Source organism: Aquarana catesbeiana, linkage group LG04 (assembly GCF_042186555.1).
Source record: "Aquarana catesbeiana isolate 2022-GZ linkage group LG04, ASM4218655v1, whole genome shotgun sequence".
Classification (NCBI taxonomy): Eukaryota; Metazoa; Chordata; class Amphibia; order Anura; family Ranidae; genus Aquarana; species Aquarana catesbeiana.
In genome coordinates, this window is record NC_133327.1 from 637,238,195 (window position 1) to 637,257,357 (window position 19,163).

At 43.9% G+C, this 19,163-nt stretch overlaps 1 protein-coding gene across 1 annotated transcript in view; it reads left to right on the forward strand.

Moving 5' to 3' along the window:
• The window catches only part of PTPN14 (protein tyrosine phosphatase non-receptor type 14), a 158,805-nt gene that overhangs the window by 47,099 nt on the left and 92,543 nt on the right, over positions 1-19,163 (forward strand). The gene's annotated exons all lie outside the window — the stretch shown is intronic.

The window sequence follows — 19,163 nt, forward strand, 5'->3', positions numbered from 1 at the left end:
GAACGCCTTCACGCAGCGAGCGAGTGGAATGAAGACCTCACAGCTCAGTGTACGACAGCACATCACCCAGTGAATCCAATGTGCTTACAAGGGAGTAATGGTAAAAAGGCATGGATCATAAATCACAAAGGATCAGGGTATCACACTCCAGATATTGGAAATCGATCACAGGGAATCCATATCCAGATCACATAGCCACCAACTCATCAGACTTCAAAGTAGGAATGCAAATGATAAACGCTCATCAATGAGATACAACGCAAATGGAAAGAAAACAAGGCAGCAATAGTGAAGCCCGTAAGATATAAAAAGAACAATTTATTGTAGTCCACTTACAGGTAGTAGAAAAATACAGGCATCATGATGAGTGGTAGAAAATCTGCGGCTCACAGCGTGCTTGCATCGGCCAGCCTGACGTGTTTCATCCCATAAGATATCATCAGAGGCAAGCCTATAATAAGGCTTACCTGTAGCTACACTAGATATCTCCTAAACCTTCATGGGGCTGCACAGTGGTGTAGTGGATAGCACTTTCACCTAGCAGTAAGAAGGTTTGCTGCTTCGAATCCCAACCACGACACTACCTGCCTGGAGTTTGCATGTTCTCACTGTGTCTGTGTGGGTTTCCTCCGGGTACTCCGGTTTCCTCCCACACTCCAAAGACATGCTGGTAGGTTAATTGGATCCTGTCTAAATTTTCCCTAGTATATGTATGAATGTGAGTTAGGGGACCTTAGATTGTAAGCTCCTTGAGGGTAGGCACTGATGTGAATGTACAATGTATATGTAAAGGGCTGCGTAAATTGATGGCGCTATATAAGTACCTGAAATAAAATAAAAAAATAAATAAAATGGATACCCGTGTATTTGCGTGTGGCGACGTCATCCGCACATGCACAGTTAAGCAAAATGAAGCAACGGCACGTACGTTACTGGCGGCTCCCGTGTGGGAGTGATGTCATCGCGGCTCCAGCCAATCATAGCGCCAGAGCTGCGATACCCGGAAGTAACCCCCGGGAGAGATGTTGGCCACCGGAGCGGTAAACGAGGACCGCTGCGGGGGATTCGATCTCAGGTAAGTAATTCATAATGAGCTAGTATGCTATGTGTACTAGCTCATTATGCCTTTGTCTTGCAGGTTTTTTTTTTTTTTTTTTTTTAGGGTTTACAACCACTTTAAAGCTGAAGATGAATCCACTTATATTTTGCCTTCCCTGGTACCCCCCCCCAATCAACATACCAACACATTTTTCAAAAAAACCTTCCCATTTTCATTACATCCCTCCTTTTTAGACCCAATTAAGTCATTACTGGGTCTCTGTTCTTCTCTATTCAATGCAGACAGATCCTGGCTGGTGGGAGGGGCCGGCAGGTATAGTTTCTTAAAAGCATCACAGCTGCCTGCCACAGTACTCCTTTTTAAAAAACAAAAAAAACAAAAACCCTCAGCACTGATACAAACAGTGGGCTGGCTCTTAGGAAGAGTTATGGAAATATTAAAATGCCTTGATGGGTGGATGCCAGTCTGGAGAAGTGGGCGTTCCTAGACAGGTCAACGCCCACATTGTGATGCCGAGCCTCCATGATGAATTCCAAGGAAAGGGGCGGGACAGTCAGGCTGGGAAGGAAAGACTTATATCAGTGGTTCTCCACTCCTGTCCTCGGGACCCACTAACAGGCCAGGTTTGCAAGATCACTGAAATACAGATATCATTTGCTGCTCAGTGATTGCAGTATTCTAGTCTGCATCTCCCCAAGGTAATACATAAAATCTGGCCTGTTAGTGGGTTCTGAGGACTGGAGTTGACAACCACTGGCTTAGATGATGCTGGTTGTCCTCCAGCCAGCAAATCCGATTTGCTGCAGCTTCCACTGCACACTGTGAAAAGCTCACCATGTGCAGTGAAATCAGAGTAAGCAGTTTCAGTACAGGGGAGGAGCCGGTACAACTGTGCCAGACTGAAGGGAAGGCCAGAGGTCAGCTTTAAAGTGGATGTAAACCTGAATTTTTTTTTTTTCTTTTTTTGATGTCATAATGTAGAGTATAAGATTTCCTATCATTTGAGCCCAGTCTTGCCACAAAGAGTTAATCCATCTCTGAGCAATCCTCTTTTATTGTTCAGTGAGATAAAACTTGACAAACGGAGAAAAACTTTGTCAAATCCTCCCCCTTGCTGTGAGTGACAGGTGATTTACATATCTCGTGCACTAGCCTAAGACATGCATTATTTTTTAATTCCCTCCCCCACTCCTTTCTTCAGCAGCTCTGCAAGGATTGGCTGTTCCACACCTCAGCATGATTGGGCATGCTGAAGTCATGTGGTTACTTTCCTGTCTTTTCACTGGATGTTAGAGATCATAGCAGAAGTTCAGTGTTACACAGGAGAAAATACATACTGACAAGGGGAGTGTAGAGGTGGGCGGGGAGTCTACTGACATCACAGCTCCACCCACCGAGCTCCAGACAACAGACCCGCCCACAGAATCTGCAGTTTTTCGGGTCTAACAACAGACAGAGGGGAGACATTTGACATGTAAAGATACATGCAGGAGGCATCTATATCCTTATAGATAACCCCTATGGCAGTAGTTTAGAAATGATGACATTGGGTTTACATCCACTTTAAAGATGAACTGGAGTCAGAAGGCTAAACCCATAACTGAAATCTTTTATTAGAATCGATTTGTGATTTCACGCTCTTTGCCGCACTGCACAGCCCCTCAGGTGACACCATTATTCCCCAGTTTTAGCTGTGCACTTTACAGTGTCACTCATCGCTGAGATTAATCAGTTGTATTGAACAAAGAACACGGGGTGTCCCGTCAGGCTGCACGGTGGTGTTGCCGTCCTGCCTGTGATTGCGGTGTGCGAATCACAAGACTGGCTGAATACAATTACAGATCCTTTTGGCAGATAATACTGTTTACTTGCAGCTCTATTGAGCCCGGATTTCCTCTTTACCCTATTAGCCTTTTTATCTTTACTTACACATTGTTCCTGTCAGCATCTGGGCTCACACTATGACACACACCTTTAATATGTACAAAGAAGGGAGGCTGCAGTGAGATTCTGCAGCCAATGGTGAGTAGGGGGCAGTGGTGAGATGCTCTGCGATAGGATTGTATGCACCATGTTCGCTCTGTGTTTATCTCTCCTGCATTGCACTTTAGCAAAACACGATACAATGCTGTTGTGTTATGTTGGTGCTGGTTGTAGATTAAAAAAAAGTTAAAATGTACTCCAGGGATATGCAATTAGCAGACCAGCTGTTGCAGAACTACAAGTCTCATGAGGCATAGCAAGACTCTGACAGCCACAAGCTTGACACCCAGAGGCAGAGGCATGATGGGACTTGTAGTTTTGGAACAGCTGGAGGTCTGTTAATTGCATATCCCTGATGTACACCAATCGGCTATAACATTACGTCCAATAACAGGCAAAGTGAAAAACACTGATTGTCTTGACAATGGCACCTGAAAGTTGGTGGGATGTATTAAGTAGCTAGTGAACATGTTGTCCCTGAAGTTGATGTGTTGAATAACAAAAATAAATTGGCAAGTGTAAGGATTTGAGCGACTTTGACAAGGACCAAATTGTAAAGGCCAGACGATTGGGTCAGAGCAACTCCAAAACTGCAGCTCTTGTGGGAAGTTCCCGGTCTGCAGTGGTCAGGGCCGACCATAAGTGGTCCAAGGAACGAAAACCAGAGAACCGGCAACAGGGTCCTGGGCGGCCAAAGCTCATTGATTCTCGTGGGGAGCGAAGGCTGGTCTGTGTAGTCCGATCCAATAGAAGAGCTACTGTAGTTCAGATTGCTGAAAAAGCTGTTTTAAAGGATTAAAAAAAAAAAAAAAAAAAGAAAGAGAAACCATGGTTTTGCACAGAGCAGCCCCAAACGTCCTCTTCTGGGTCCCCCGCCAGATCTTGGCTCCTCCTTGTCTGTGCGTTGGGCAGTGCAGTCCAGGGGGGGCTTGTGCAAAAAAAGCTCCTTAAAGGGATTGAACACCCTCGTCCTATGCATGGAGGTGAAAAAACTTCTGACACTGACCAGCCCTTGAACTGCTGATTGCAGGTGCAATGCTTAGAGTGAATGTAAGGGTGTGTGTTTTTTGCACAGAACAGCCCAGATCCTCCTCTTCTAGGGTGCCCCGGCGGTGCTCCTGGCCCCTCCTCTTCGAGTGCCCCCAGGTAGAGCCGCTTTCCAAGGGGGCACCTGTATGGGCGCACTTATGAGTCCCGCTGCTGCATCCATCGACATAGCCGGATTCGGCCCCAACGGCTCTCGCTGCTATCAATCTATCCAATGAGGACCCGAGACAGTGGCTGGAGTCGCTGGGCTCGTGCTTGTCGCTGGAGTTATCGGGTTCAGGTAAGAAAAAGGGGGGCTCTGGGAGGGCAGCTGCAGCATAGGTTTTTAACCTTAATGCATAGAATGCATTAGGATGAAAAAACCTTGACTTTACAACCCCTTTTAACAGGCAACTAAAAGAAGAAGAGAAAAAAAAAAAAACAATTGCACATTTTTTTTTACCTGCAAGAAAAATGTGTATTTATTTATTTTTTTTGAAGAAAGGTGAACTTATCCTTTTAATATGCAGCGCAGTGAAGATATCAGTGAGTTTTCTATTGAGGAAAGGGAATGATTTCTTAGTGATTGTAAAAAATTTTTGGAAGTCAATCAGAAAACTGCATGATTGTCAGAATGTTGCCAATGAATCCCATCCCTTCCAGATATCGGATGGTGTATGGTCACCCAAAGACAAGGCGTGTCCTGAATCCCTCATTTAGCCCTATGAGGAAATTTACATAAAAAGACGTAAGGAAGGAAATATAAAAATATCAGCCATCACTTTTTAAACTGCTACAGAAAAAGTCACTTAGATTCCAAATGATTGCTTTAGGAAAAGCCACAATTGTTGCTTCCTAAGTTAGTTTAAGTAACTTTCATATTGTATTTCCTCCCAATGTGCAGAAATAGACGCGTGGTCCGCAGCCAATGAGCACAAGGCTTTTGGGGGGGTCTGAGGGCAAAGTAAAGCACATTGTTATTTGTTTCTAACTATAGCGATCCGCTTCCTGCGACTTCTACAGTCAGGCCATTTTTTAAAGGGGAACTCCAAGCTAATTTTAAGATCTGTTATATGACCGACATAACTGACCCATCTTACCCTTATAGCTGTAAGCATCCGACATGTGCTCAGCTCACTGCCCCTTACCCCCCCAAAAGCAGGGTAATAATATGTACTTGTCTGACAGGTGACTGCAAGGGCTTGTTTACGCCAGCAGCAGCCTGCTGAAGACAGATCCATGGTGATCACTTTTTAGAAGGCATTGGACAGGCCGGAAGGTATTGTTTTGTCCTGAAGTGTTACTCAACCCAGGAGCCTGCATTCCCTATATCTGGTCTCCCACAGTACGTAAAACATGGAAATGCAATTATTTTAGTAAATATAAATTAATGCTAAATACCTTTTCTCATCAGCAGTATATACCAGTCTTGTGACTTCTATCAGTGTCTGGTTAAAGCTTGTAGGAGGCGTTTTAATTCTCTTCTGCCTGTCTTATGAGGCTGCAGGACCCCTGACCCTCTGCCCAGACAGTGTCTGCAGGCCCTGTGCTGATCACATGCACCCTCCCCAAAAAAAGGAAAACCCCTCTAGCAATGCACAGCAAACCGAGAATGTGCAGAGTGACTCCAAAGGCTCTGTCTTATTAGCAGATGGATTGTGAAGAGTAAATGAAGAGGAGGATCAGAGAAGACAGGATCAAACAGCCTTTTTACACAATGCAAAGAATTAACCCTTTAGGTTCCACAGTGAGTATAGTAAGCATACTTTACTGAATATACAGACTGATTTTACTGTTGTGGGTTTAGTAACACTTAAAGACGAGTTCCAGCCTGGGGGGAAAAAATTACTGTAAATACTGCAAATACCGTAGCTTATGACTTTTACTATATGGAGCTCGCAATGTCAGCACCCCAGCCACCTTCTCTACTAAGGGAAACCGGCAGTGAAGCCTTTTGGCTTCACAGATGGCTCCCTACTGTGCATGCGCGCTGAGCTTCCTAATTGGCCTGGTGGTGGAGGAAGGAGGATGGGGGCCGACCTTCAGAGGGACAGCCCCATCTCCAGAAGTGGGGAAGGGGGACCTATCAAAAACGGGTCCCTGTCCCCCCCCCCCCCCCCCCCCCGAAAGGTGCCAAATGTGACACTGGAGAGGAGGGGGAGGGGGGAGGAAGCAAATAAGCGGAAGTTCCACTTTTGGGTGGAACGCCGCTATAACTGCCTGTTTTCACCCTTAAAGCTGGACCAATGCGCTCCAGCATCGCGGCCTCGTTTATTTGAATGGGTTACCTTAGGTGAGTGGTACTGCCTGATGAACGCGATGGTGAATAATTTTTTATCTAAAAATGTTGTTTTTTTTTTTTTTTTTTTTTTTTTTTAATATTTCTAACCTTTTCTAGTTTTATTTATTTTTGGTGCAGGGTTTTTTGGCAGACTATTGTGAACAATTTCAAAATGGGGCAAAGTGGTAGATAAAATGAGATGAACGAAATTTAAAGCATTAATCTATGCTTACTTTCACTTTAAATAGTTTGGGCCCAGCTGGCTGTATGCACTGTGTATAAACTACATATGTAACATCAGCTACATACAGTATACAGCGATGTGGTATGGCAACTTCACAATATCCACCTCAGCCAATCAAAGGAAGCCTTGTATTTATTGATAAAACCAAAAGGCTTCCTATGAAAGGCTGAGCAGCGCTCAGTCTGACACGATTTTCTTCCGGGAACGAGATGGGAAGCCCCCATACTGCGCCGGAACACAGCGCTGTATACTGTGTGTGGCTGATGCTGCATTCTGGTTATACAGCTCTGACAGCGGCTACAGCAATTCCTAAAGGAAATACCGGTAGTTCATTTGGACAGCTTGGCTCAAACAAATGAACTATTTAAAGTGAAAGTAAGCCTGCCAGCCCACTATAGACAGGGTTATTCTAGTAAACATAGTCCCTAAATATCTTAATATTATAGAGAAAATCTTACTTAGATTTCAAAGCTTGTTTGGCTGTACTTCTGTGCATTACAAGAGTGCAGTTTGTTCTGCACTCCTGTGACCCGTTTTCAGCAGGCAGCGACCCGCTGAGAGCCTGAGCCGGCTGCTATCGCCCCCTCCACAGCCCAGCGCTCCGCCGATCATGGGGAAGGGGGTTAGAGCAGAGAGCCGGTGACTAACAGTCACCGGCTCTCTGCTCAGGGAGCTGTGAGAACCGAGCGATCAGCGGTGCTTGATTGCTCGGTTCTCAGTCTTTGAGCCGGTGGGGGACTGGACCGATACTCATCCACCTAGGTAAGTATGATTCTAAAAAAAAACAAACAAACATTCCCATACTTCTGTTTTAAGTAAGTAATAAGTGAGTAAAATGATGAGCAGCAATTTAAAAAAAATGTTTGTTACGCTATGTATATAGCAACATATAATAATTATGAAGCCGTTGCCATCCCGATTTGGATGTAAAAGTGGAAATCCATTTTAAAGACACATTTAGGTACTTCTACTAGCTGTTTTTAAAGCAGCATTATTTTTTATGGGTAAATTAATGGATTATAGAATATTTTCTTATAACATTTGCCTAAAGTTGTGTTGTAGACAGTAAAATGTAGAGGCTTGGATGTCTTATCTGTTGGAGCCGAGCATTTCAGCCAGTACTGGTGTCTGCCATTGCAGATTTACCCAGTGGCAGTCCCAGGCAGGGGGACATCACTGTGTCCTCACATGGTGGCCTTTCTTGGAATGGGACCTGTTCTAGGCGATGGGCAGTGGCAGAACTGGATTCACCCAGACAGCCAAAGAGGACCCTTAATATAGGATAAGATTTTCCGCTCTGCCATGTGTCACTGAACTGGGGGTTCTGTTGAAGTCCGCTGAGACCCATACCTCCCTACCTAGGTGAGTGGTTGGCAGGAAGCCCTTTGGGATTCTATGGCTCAAATAATGGTGTTTGGCCCACTACGTCCTATTCAGTCCTATTGCTTTTCCCAGCAGGAGAGTAGTCTATGGACAGGGTGCAACAGCAACAATGAATTTGGATGGTCTAGTGCAGTGGTTCTAATCCTTTTTTGGGTCACGGGCCCCTTTTAGAACCGAAAAAAAGCTATAGCCCCCTTCCCCAATACCCCCCCCCCCCCCCCCCGCGAAGATACCAATTTAAATGGCATGGGCCAACAACGAGTCAAGAGGGGCTTATCGGTTGGCGCTATAAGCAGTGACGGTGCATTTTCTTTTGTTTCTTTCAATGGGAAACCGTTGATTGGGACAGGGAGGTGGGCTGTATAATGAATGTAAATGTTATTTTCAATGTAATAACCCTCTTGGACCCCCTGAAACCCATCCATAGACCACTTAAGCTGGCCATAGAAGTCCCTGCTAAACCGGCCAGAGATTCGATCCATCTATGGGCCGGCTGGTTGTACCAAAGTTGATCCATCGATCAACTTATTTTCGCCCAATAATTTTCGGCAGCCTAAATTTCAATGCATCACTAATTTTTCTTTCCTTCCACCCGTGGTGGGCCTCTTACCATTGGCGTAACTTGAACCTTCTGGGCCCCGGTGCAAGAAACCATGAAGGGCCCCCCTGACCCCCCGGTCGGGCCCTTCCCTCCGAGCCCGGTGGTGGAACATCAGGGCTCGGTCGCAAATACGACCATTGATTGTTACCCTGGTAGCTCCGCCACTGGTGTCTGTAGTTTTTATTTTTAATTTTTTTTTTTTTTTTGCTTGTTTTTTAAATTTTTTTTTTTTTCATTATTTTTGGAAACTTTAGGAGCCCCATTGGGGGGCTTTAGTGAGATATCAGGGGTCTAAACAGACCTCTGATGTTCCACCTTTGAGACAGAGCAAGGGGATTGAGGACACAGCCCTCAATTTCCCCCTCTGTAGCCTCAGCTGCACAAAATGAATGGACAGGAAGAGCTCTGTATAGAGCTTCCTGGCTATTCATAAACTGAAGCATAGGTGTGCACAGCATATTGCATATGTACAGAATGCAGAGTTGCCAACATTTCAAATGCTTTTCTACGGACACTATTTTTAATTGTGCTTTCAGCAAGCCACTGTTGAGTGTAATTTATGTGGGGGAGTATGGAGTGTATAGTGGTATTTGCAGGAAAGGATTGTAATGTGTTTGAAGGTGTGTAGAGCAAAGGAATGCAGTGTGTATGGGGGTAGTATGTGCTGGAGAGGAGTAAGGAGGGTGTAATGCTGGCCAGTATATGCATGAAAGGAGTGTACAACGGCAGGTAGGATGTGCAGGGAGAGGATTGCAGAGTGTGTGACGGCAGGTAGTAAGTGCGGGAGAGGAGTGCGGAGTGTATGGCGGTTAGCAGGTGCAGGAGAGGAGTGCAGAGTGTATGGCAGCAGTTAGTATGCGCAGGAGAGGAGTGCAGAGGGTATGAAGGGACATGGTGTGAATGAGTCCTAATTCAATGCTCCATCGCTGCAAAGCCATTGGACAGTGGCATCATCATGCAAAGACAGCAACTGATGTTAATTGCGAACACCTTTCTACTACATTCCTGCACACTCTGACCCCCCCCCCCCCCCCCCAGCTTACCTCCCCATACACATCCTGGAAAGAACTACTGTATGTACTGGTGGGATCTCTGAGGCTGGGCAGTCATCTATCTTCCCACTGCACATATCCAGAACAGCAGAAGGCAGTAGAGGTGGCTCCACCTCCACCTCTGAGCTCACTCGGTGGCCCTGGCAGTACTAGGGAGTGCTCACTCACTGAGATCACTACAGAGTGCTGGAGGAGAGAAGGTGGATCCCGTGGAGATGCCGAGGGTGGAGCGCTGTCACTAGAGACTGGTAAGCACAGGGCGGACTCCTGAGGCAGCGGAAGGAAGTTGGATAGGAGGAGCGGCTCAGCTGCATAGGGATGAATTGATTTCTCCATATACCTCCTGCAGCTGCTGAATGCCCGCTCCTCCTCCTCTCCCTCCCGCAGGCTTTCAGCAGCTGCAGGAGTTATATGGAGAGATCTATTCATCCGTATACAGCTGAGCCACTCCTCCTATCCAGGTGCACAGGAGGGCCGCACGGGTCCCCTGCAGCATGGGGCCGAGTCGCATTTGCTACCCCTGAGACCCCTGTAGCTACGCCCCTGCCTCTTACACACGGGGTGGACTCCGTTGCAGCCTGGCGGATGGCTAGTCCTATGTCCGCTCTGCTTATGCAGAGCGGACACAGACACACCCCGCTGTCCTCTATAGACGATCGGATGTAAACAGGGACAGCCTGTCTGTTTAGACCCTATTGCCATGCGATGCGCCAGATAAATGGGGAACAGACCGACATCTGTCTTTCTTTAGCTGATGGGATCGGATTGGATGTTGGTGGGTGTCAACGGACATGTGCCCGTTGACACCTGCCGCTCCATAGAGGAGACTGGAGAGTCCAAGTCTGGTACACCTATAAAACTGACAGGACCCAATTAGTCTGTTCGTATGAAAGGGGCTGTAGGGTTACTAGATAGTTAGCTGTGCAGCAGAACATGTTCCCCCAGAATTGCATCTTTTATCTACACCACCTAAAGTTCTCCTCTTCTCCTAAACCGTTTTTCATTATTTAATTTTCTTATTTTAGAGTTCATCCTTTTCTTTTTTTTTTTTTTCTTTTGAGGTAGTTTTAATTATTTTTGCACTGTGAAAAATCCCCCTTGAAATGGTGTTCTAATCCCTTTTCATGCCTCGGGCTAATTCCAGCGTCTAAATATGGGAGTGTCACACACGCTGGGGAGCGTAAAGGATGGCATTCCTATGGTAACCGACTAGTTTACACTAAAATAATAGAAATGGTTTGGAAAATGGCTTTGATAGATGACAAGCGCCATCGTAAAGGATTGCAGTGATTTTAACATCTGTCTAAAATGGCCCTTGTAAAATTTTTATGACATAACTTGGCCTTTTGCCTATCAGCTACGTATTTAGAGAATGTCTATTGCTCACAATTACTGGGGAAAAAAAAAATGGAACAATCCCCCTATAAAATAAATAAAAAAAAAAGACCCACAGTAACTTACCTTTTGAACTGTATTGAGAGAAACATCGGAGTTTACCCAATGCTAGTACACTTGGCCACTATGGCCAAAAGTTTAAGGGCACCTTTACCATCTCGTTTTATATGAGCTTGTTGGACATCCCATTCCAAAACCATGGACATTTAATAGGGGGATGCCCCTCCCTGGCCTCCACTCTTCTGGGGAGACTTTCCACAAGATTTCCGAGTAATGTCTGAAGAGAAATTTGTGAAATTGGAAGAGAAGACCTGACTCAGTTGGTGTTCCAGTTCATCCAAGGGTGTTCAGTAGGGTTGAGGTTAGGACTCTGTGAAGGCCACTCGAGTTCCTCCACACCAAACTTATCAAACCGTGTCTTTATAAAACTGGCTTTGCAGACAGGGGCACAGTTATACTGGAACTGTAGAGGGTCTTCCCCAAACTGTTACAGATTTTCTAAAATGTCTTGGTGGTATTCCGTAGCATTATACTATATCTAAAGCCCAATTTTTTGGATTTGGTTTTTGATGAAGCGGTGCATGAGTAGAACTCCTGTAAGATTTTTATCGCTGTCTGTATCCTCGTTAGAAATATTTGCTCTGCGTGCTTGTGACTATTATCATCGGAACTGAAAGCGAGGGGCAATCCAAATGTTTAGCTGTCATCAGAGCATAAGGCTCTGTGCGTACCTGTGCTCTTTACATGCTTTTTAGGTGTGGTGCGTTTAAAAAAAAAAAAATTCCTCAGCTCAGGAAGCTGGGCGAACTGAGCGATCGGCAGTGTTCGATCTCTCGATTCTCATTGTTGGAGGCGCTGGGGGGGGGGGGGGCAGATGCAGGATCAGACCAATGCTGCACCCATCTAGGGAAGTATGATTCTTAAAAAAACAAAAGAAAAACAAAAACTTACACCCCTTTTAAAGGCTGGGCTGGTGACAGGATAACCTGGGCTTAGAGGAGGTGGGTTAAATGGTTGCTGGCTGTAAGACTGAGGACATCTATTGGCAGACAAAAAAAATTAATGTAATGCGAGGAAATCTCTGGATTGCCCCTGCAAGGGTAGTGTGTGCGTGGTGGTTTTTTTTTTTTTTTGAGGGGGGGTGGTCTTTCAAAACAGAAAGGTTTACACTAGCCAAAACAAATCTAAAGTTTGGGAGACAATGGGGCTTATTTACTAAAACTGGAGAGTGCAAAATTTGGTGCAGCTCTGCATAGAAACCAATCCGCTTCCAGGTTTTATGCTCCGTTCCCACTAGTCTTGCATGATTTTGAGTGTGACTTTGGAGTGCGATTTTGATGCAACTTTTACACTCTCAAGTCGCATCAAATGCACTCATGTTGTTTTTTTTATGTTTCCAGTTTTCTTGAGAAGAAATAGATAACCAGCATTGAGCCCAAGTACCCTATCCATGATCAGATCCACCAGGGCAAGCCCCGGGACATCCAACCATGGTGCCCATAGTGACTTTAAGTCACATAGATTGGAATGGGTGCCGCATGACAAGTCGCACTAGTGGGAACGGGGGAGCCTTATTGTCAGCTTAATAGAAGAAGCTGCACCTGATTTTGCACTCTCCAGTATCAGTAAACCAACCGCAGTGCATGTTGGGTAGATGACGGGGCAGCAGCTGTGAAAACTCAGATGACTTTTGACCCCTGACTAAAGCTGATGATTCAGAGTGATTAATGGTTAAAAAGGGAACAAGGTGTTTTTTTTTTTTTTTTTTTTCTCCACAACTGAGCCTGGATAGATAGTTATAGTAAGATAGTAATGTAGAATTAAATAATGACACTCTTTTGCACAAGTTTAGATATTACAGGTTTTCTTTAAAGCAGAATCCAGCCAAAAATGTACAAGATAAAAATAAATAGTAGTGACGAAACTGAAAATTCAGGATGCCCTTGGCTGAAACCGAAATTGACGTTTAAAAAAAAAAAAAATATGTATGTGTGTGTAATCTATTCGACTTTTTGATATGAATTTAAATGCATAGAAATTCATTTATTGCTGGCCATTGTCACATTTTGAAGCAGTGTTAAAAAAAAAAAAAAAAAAAGCATATTTGGCAAACTGCACCAAAAACACACCTTCCATTTGAAATGCATTGAAAACGTAACAAGAACACGTATTGCGGGTGTGTTTTTTTTTTTTTTTTTTTTTTTATTGTTTTTTTTTGAGTCACATGACCCATGAAAAATACCCCACAAATGGTAAAATTGCTGTGAAGTCGCAGGTTTTTCGTCAGCCCTTAGGCTTGGTTCACACTTATGTAGTGTGCTTTTGATCCGAATTTGCAGTACATTTTGTGTTTTTTGCACACGTGTTTTGCATAATTTTTTTTTTTTTTTTTTAAATTTGGGCAGTTTGTTGTTGGGCAGATACAAAAATGCTAATTGTGGCAAAATCGCAACAGAAACGCACCACGCTTTTTCTGCAGCTTCTCCTGCATAGGTTTGAACTGTGCCTTATCGGCACTTTGTTTTTTTTTTTTTTTTTCTTTTTGATAATTTTCGGCATGTGCATTACTAATAAATGGCCCATTAAAAGATAAGATATCAAAACCAGCTTTTACTGCAAGATTCACCTTTAATCTAAAGATTTTACCCCACAGTGTTTTTTTTTTTTCTGCCACTAGATGTCCTCATTCTGATGGCCTGCATCATTTAACCCACTTCCTCTGAGCTCAGGTCATTTTGGCTCGCCCCCAGCCTGTGACTGGACAGTGAAAGGAGAAGCAGCACAGTGATGTGCTGATCTGTCCGTCTCCTCCTATCAGCAAGCTTGTTATCACATGAACTGATTGGCTCTTTGTGCTGCTTCTTCTTACCCTCCAGCTCTGCTATACAGGGGACTGCAGGAGGCTGACACAAGGTCATATTCATGTACTTCTACTACTAGTTCATGAGGTATTAATGATTACAGAGCTGCATTTATTTGTATCTTTTATATCTGCCCAGAGTGCAGCTTTTAGCAGCAGATTAAACAGGGGAAGCTTTCAATGTATTGTCAGATTTTGGTTAGGGAAGATCTGTGCCACACGCTCTACACCTGCTAGTAAGATCAGCTCCTCCAGGATGTAATTAGCAGGCAGGCGTTGCTGTGTGAAGCGGCAGACCGTGAGAGGAGCTGACACCCCTTCCCCCAGCGTGCTGCGAGCTGCAGTGGAAGTTCATTAGAAGCCGCGCGCCTACACATCCCGGATGACAAGCTGCTGCGTGTCTGGATGACGTTCCGGCAATCTGTGTGAAGTGACCGATCGGCAGAAATGACACGCCTTGCAGCAACAATCATTCGGTGATGTTCATACCATCCATCAATGCATGAGATATTAAAGGGAAACTCCAATCCAACAGCCAATAAGGGTGATCACACGCTTCAGACCCTGCAGACTGTGTTTGCCCCTCTTGGAATGGATAGTCAACCTCAGCAGTGATGGTCCCTCTTGGCACACCTGGATGCCCACTAGAATTCATCATGGTGGTGCGGCCCGTACAGGCAAAGATTCATACTGGTATGTCACTGCCTGCTCCCCCCCCCCCCCCTCCTCTGCCGACACCCGCTGTGTTCGTACACAGCAGGGGTCTGTCAGCAGGTCCCGGGCCATGATTCGTGGCTGCGACCTGCTGTTTGGCTGTGTTCAGTCACAACGTAGAGCCTTGTGTGAGATCTGTACAGAGGGAACAATCTCTGTTTCTTATCCCTGCAAAGGAATGCAGGGATAAGAAACAAAGAGATCTTTAGTAAACAGCAGCACATATTGCTCAAGTTAACACTTGATAGGCACATTTAACCCCTTGATCACCCTAGATATTTAATTATAACTAAAGGCAAAACGTTTTTGTTAGTTTTGGACGGAGTGGAGAGGGATTAGAACACTTGTCAGTTTTTATTGCGGTCTGTGCCCCCCATTAGTGAGATTCACTCTCTTTGTTTGTCCTGTTTTCCTTTATCATTGAAAGTGAAAGTAAACGAAAAACCCCAAATTTTGTGCTGTCCCCAAAAAATGTAAGAGGGGAAATTTTTTTGGTCTTTTTTTTTTGTTTATATAATAAAAAATAAAAACCCAGTGGCGATCAAATACCACCAAAAGAAAGCTCTATTTGTGTGGAAAAAAAAATATGTACATTTTGTTAGGGTGCAGTGTTATTTGACAATTACCAGTTTAAACGGAGTTCCACTCAAAAATGGAACTTCCGCTTATCTGTCCTCCCCCCCCCCCCCCCCCCTCCGGTGCCACATTTGGCGCCATTTAGGGGGGAGGGGGGGGGAATGGGTACCTGTTTTTGACAGGTCCCCCTTCCCCACTTCCAGTAACGGCACTGCGGCACCATCTCTTCGAAGTTCAGCCCCCCTCCTCCTCCTCCATCTGCTGCCGGGCCAATTAGAAAGGGCAGCAAACTTCGTGCATGCGCAGTAGGGAACTGAAAGGCTTCACTGCCAGGTGCCCTTACTTGGAATGATTGCTGCACCTGACAGCCTGGGGTGCCGACTTCACAATATTAAAAGTCAGCAGCTGCAGTATTTGTAGCCGCTGACTTTAAATTTTTCATTGGGGGGGGGGGGCTGGACCTCCTCTTTAAGTAGCGTAGTGCTAAATAGCAGAAAATGGACTGGTCATGCCGAGTCATGGCCCCATTGAATGTGCTGAGCCTGTCAACTTGACATGTCGTGCTAAATTTTCTGCAACGCAAAATGCTGCAGCACGTCAACAGCCCCTTCTGGCTGTATATAAGACTTGGCAGATTTTAAAGCTTTGGCTCGACCATCTGTTTTTACCACCCTGTGGTCACCAATGTGAAAGGGACCTTATTGTGCATGCTCAGTAACTCAAAAAAAGGGTGATGCAGTATTCAAGGGACCCAGTCCAGTCACCCGGACAGAACATCTTGATGTGGGACTGTCCTGGAAATCCGGGACAGTGGAAATCTATGTTTATAGCTCAACACTGGGCACAAAAATCTCATTTAAATATTTTATTAGCTGCAAGGGGCTAAAAAATCCATGTTGTGTATCAAATGCTTTTCAAAACCCAGTTATTCTGTTGTAAGTAAAAGTATCGCCTGCAATTCATAAAGGAAATGGTTTGCTTTGGGCCAGATTTTCCCAAAGGAACTATTTAAATGAAAACCTGGAGTTGGGCTTTAACATACAATGCAGAACCCAAGTCTTGACATCCCTAAAGCTAAACTCTGGGCACAAAAAATGTATTTTAAATTTATTCCTCAATAGCCACAAACGTATGAATCCAGTTTATGAGTACCAGATAGCTTTGCAAACCTAGATGTTACCTTGTAAAAGTAGCAGGGACCTCATTGTGCTGTACCTATCCTGTGCAGAGAGCAAAGCTGTGGGAGGGACCCAGCAGCTCCACCCCCTACAGGCTTCCTGCAGAAAACTACAGCAGGGGGCGGAGACGAGACCAGTCACTCTGCACAAGGAGAGAGAGAAGTTGTGATCGGTCTTTATTACAGGAAGTATCACCCTGGATTACCACTTGACCTCCAAAAGATTTACCCCCTTCATGATTGGGCCATTTTTTGCTATACGACACTGCGTTACTTTAACTGATAATTGTGCAGTCGTGCAATGCTGTACCCAAATAACATTTTGTCATTTTTTTCCCCCACAAATAGAGCTTTCTTTTGGTGTTATTTTAACACCTCTGCGGTTTTTATTTTTTGTGCTATAAAAAAGAAAAGACAATTTTTTGGGGGGGGCTGGAGTTTTTTTTTTTTTTTTTTTTCTTTTTACTCTCTGCTATAAAACACATCTAATTCAAAAATGTAAAAAAATCAATAAGCGTATATTGATTGGTTTGCGCAAAGGTTATAGCACCTGCAAACTATTTGTGTGTGTGTGTATGCATGCATGTATATATAGATAGAGATATAGATCTATCTATCTATCGCAAACAATCTATATACACTTATTGGGATTTTTTTTTTTTACCAAAGACATGTAGCAGAATACGTTCTGGTCAAAACGTATGAAGAAATTTTTGTTTTGTTTTTTTATTGGATATGTTTAATAGCAGAAAGTAAAAAAAAAAAAAAAAAAAAAAAAAAAAAAAAAAAATATATATATATATATATATATATATATATATATATATATATATACATTTTTTTTTCTTGGTCTTTTTTTTGTTTATATAATAAAAAATAAAAATCTAGTGGTGATCAAATACCACCAAAACAAAGCTCTATTTGTGTGAAAAAAAATATAAATTTTGTTAGAGTACAGTGTTGTTCGACAATTACCAGTTTAAGCGGAGTTCCACTCAAAAGTGGAACTTCGCTCATCTGTACCCCCCTCCCTCCGGTGCCACATTTATAAGGTTATAGCGCCTGCAAACTATTGTGTGTGTAGGTGTGTGTATATGTATATTTATATTATACACAGTATACTGGAATATTTTTTTAATGCTAGTAATGGCAGTGATCAGCCACTTATAGCGGGGCTATTGCGGCAAACAATCGGACACTAACTGACACTTTGCAGGAACCAGTGACCTTTATTGCAGTGATCAGTGCATAGCATATTTTTAGCACTGATCACTGTACTAATGATACTGGCTGGGAAGGAGTTAAACATCTAAACATCAGAATGGAGCTCTGCCTTGTTTACATAGGCAGAGCCTCGTTCGGTGTCTCTGCCTGACGATTGGCAGGTGCTGGATCGGCTTCCGCTGTAAATAATCACAGCAGAAGCGGCCCGCTGGCGGTTCGCCGGTGCCCACCCTGCAGGCGGAAGTGCAGAATTGTGTGTGTGTGTGTGTGTGTGTGTGTGTGTGTTTATATATGTATGTATATATATATGTGTGTGATTCTGCACAGGAGAGCTGCTCTGTAGCAGTAAATCTGGTATAGGGTGGTCAGTAACTGGCTAGAAGAAATGCGCAAACCACACCAAGATTTAGGTAAAATACACATGCCTCTTTTATCGTTAAGGTTATCTCAGTGTTCAATGTTACTACCAAGGAAAATTATTAGGTTCTAATTGAAACATTCAGAAACGAGTTACATTTCTTTATAATTGATAAATGGGCGGCACAGTGGAGTAGTAGTTAGCACTTTCACTTAGCAGTAAAAAGGTTTGCTGGTTCGAATCCCAACCACGACACTACCTGCCTGGAGTTTGCATGTTCTCCCTGTGCCTGTGTGGGTTTCCTCCGGGTACTCCGGTTTCCTCCCACACTCCAAAGACATGCTGGTAGGTTAATTGGAATCTGTCTAAATTGTCCCTAGTATATGAATGTGAGTTGGGGACCTTATATTGTAAGCTCCTTGAGGGTAGGGACTGATGTGAATGTACAATGTACCGGTATATGTAAAGTGCTGCGTAAATTGATGGCGCTATATAAGTACCATAAATAAATAAATAAATAAAAATAAATAAAAAGCTCACATGAAGCCCCAGTCCTGACACATGCCTGAATTCTGGACCTTTTGTGTACTAACCATTTATTGATTTATGCAATATGTCACTACCAGAGCTACAGAGAGCAGAGAGTGCACATGTGATGGTTACTCTTGTTTAGTTTTTTTTTTCTTATTTCAGAAGCCAGAATAGATGATCCCATTGAAATTATGATCATTTTGAACAATAATATAATTTTTTCAGGTCACTTGTGAATCTACCTGATTAGAAGACAGGCAGTGCACTAGAACCCGATGAATGTATGTTTTTCTGGGAGGCTGTGCTGGTCCTGTTCTTCAGAAATGTCGGCTATGCAAGTCCTATTGCTGGCAATGGAGACAAATGCCCATTAATCTAGAACACTAGACAGGATATTTGACAGTTTGCATTCCTTGGCCTGCTGCTGAAGTTAATCTGGCTCCAGGGAAATCATGGCAGATAACTTTCCTAGCAACACAATTTAATGTTTTCTGTTGTAGATATTCCCAAAACTCACATGAAGCACATCTCTAGACAAATGTACACCTACACCATTCTAGATTAATATGAAATAGATTTTTACATCTCCCTGGTATGACTGGCACAAATCTGTGTTCGTTATCTTGCTACAGTTCCTATTGTATGATTACACAGCAGAAATCAGTCTGAGTGCGAAGTTCTGTGCCGCAACTGCATTG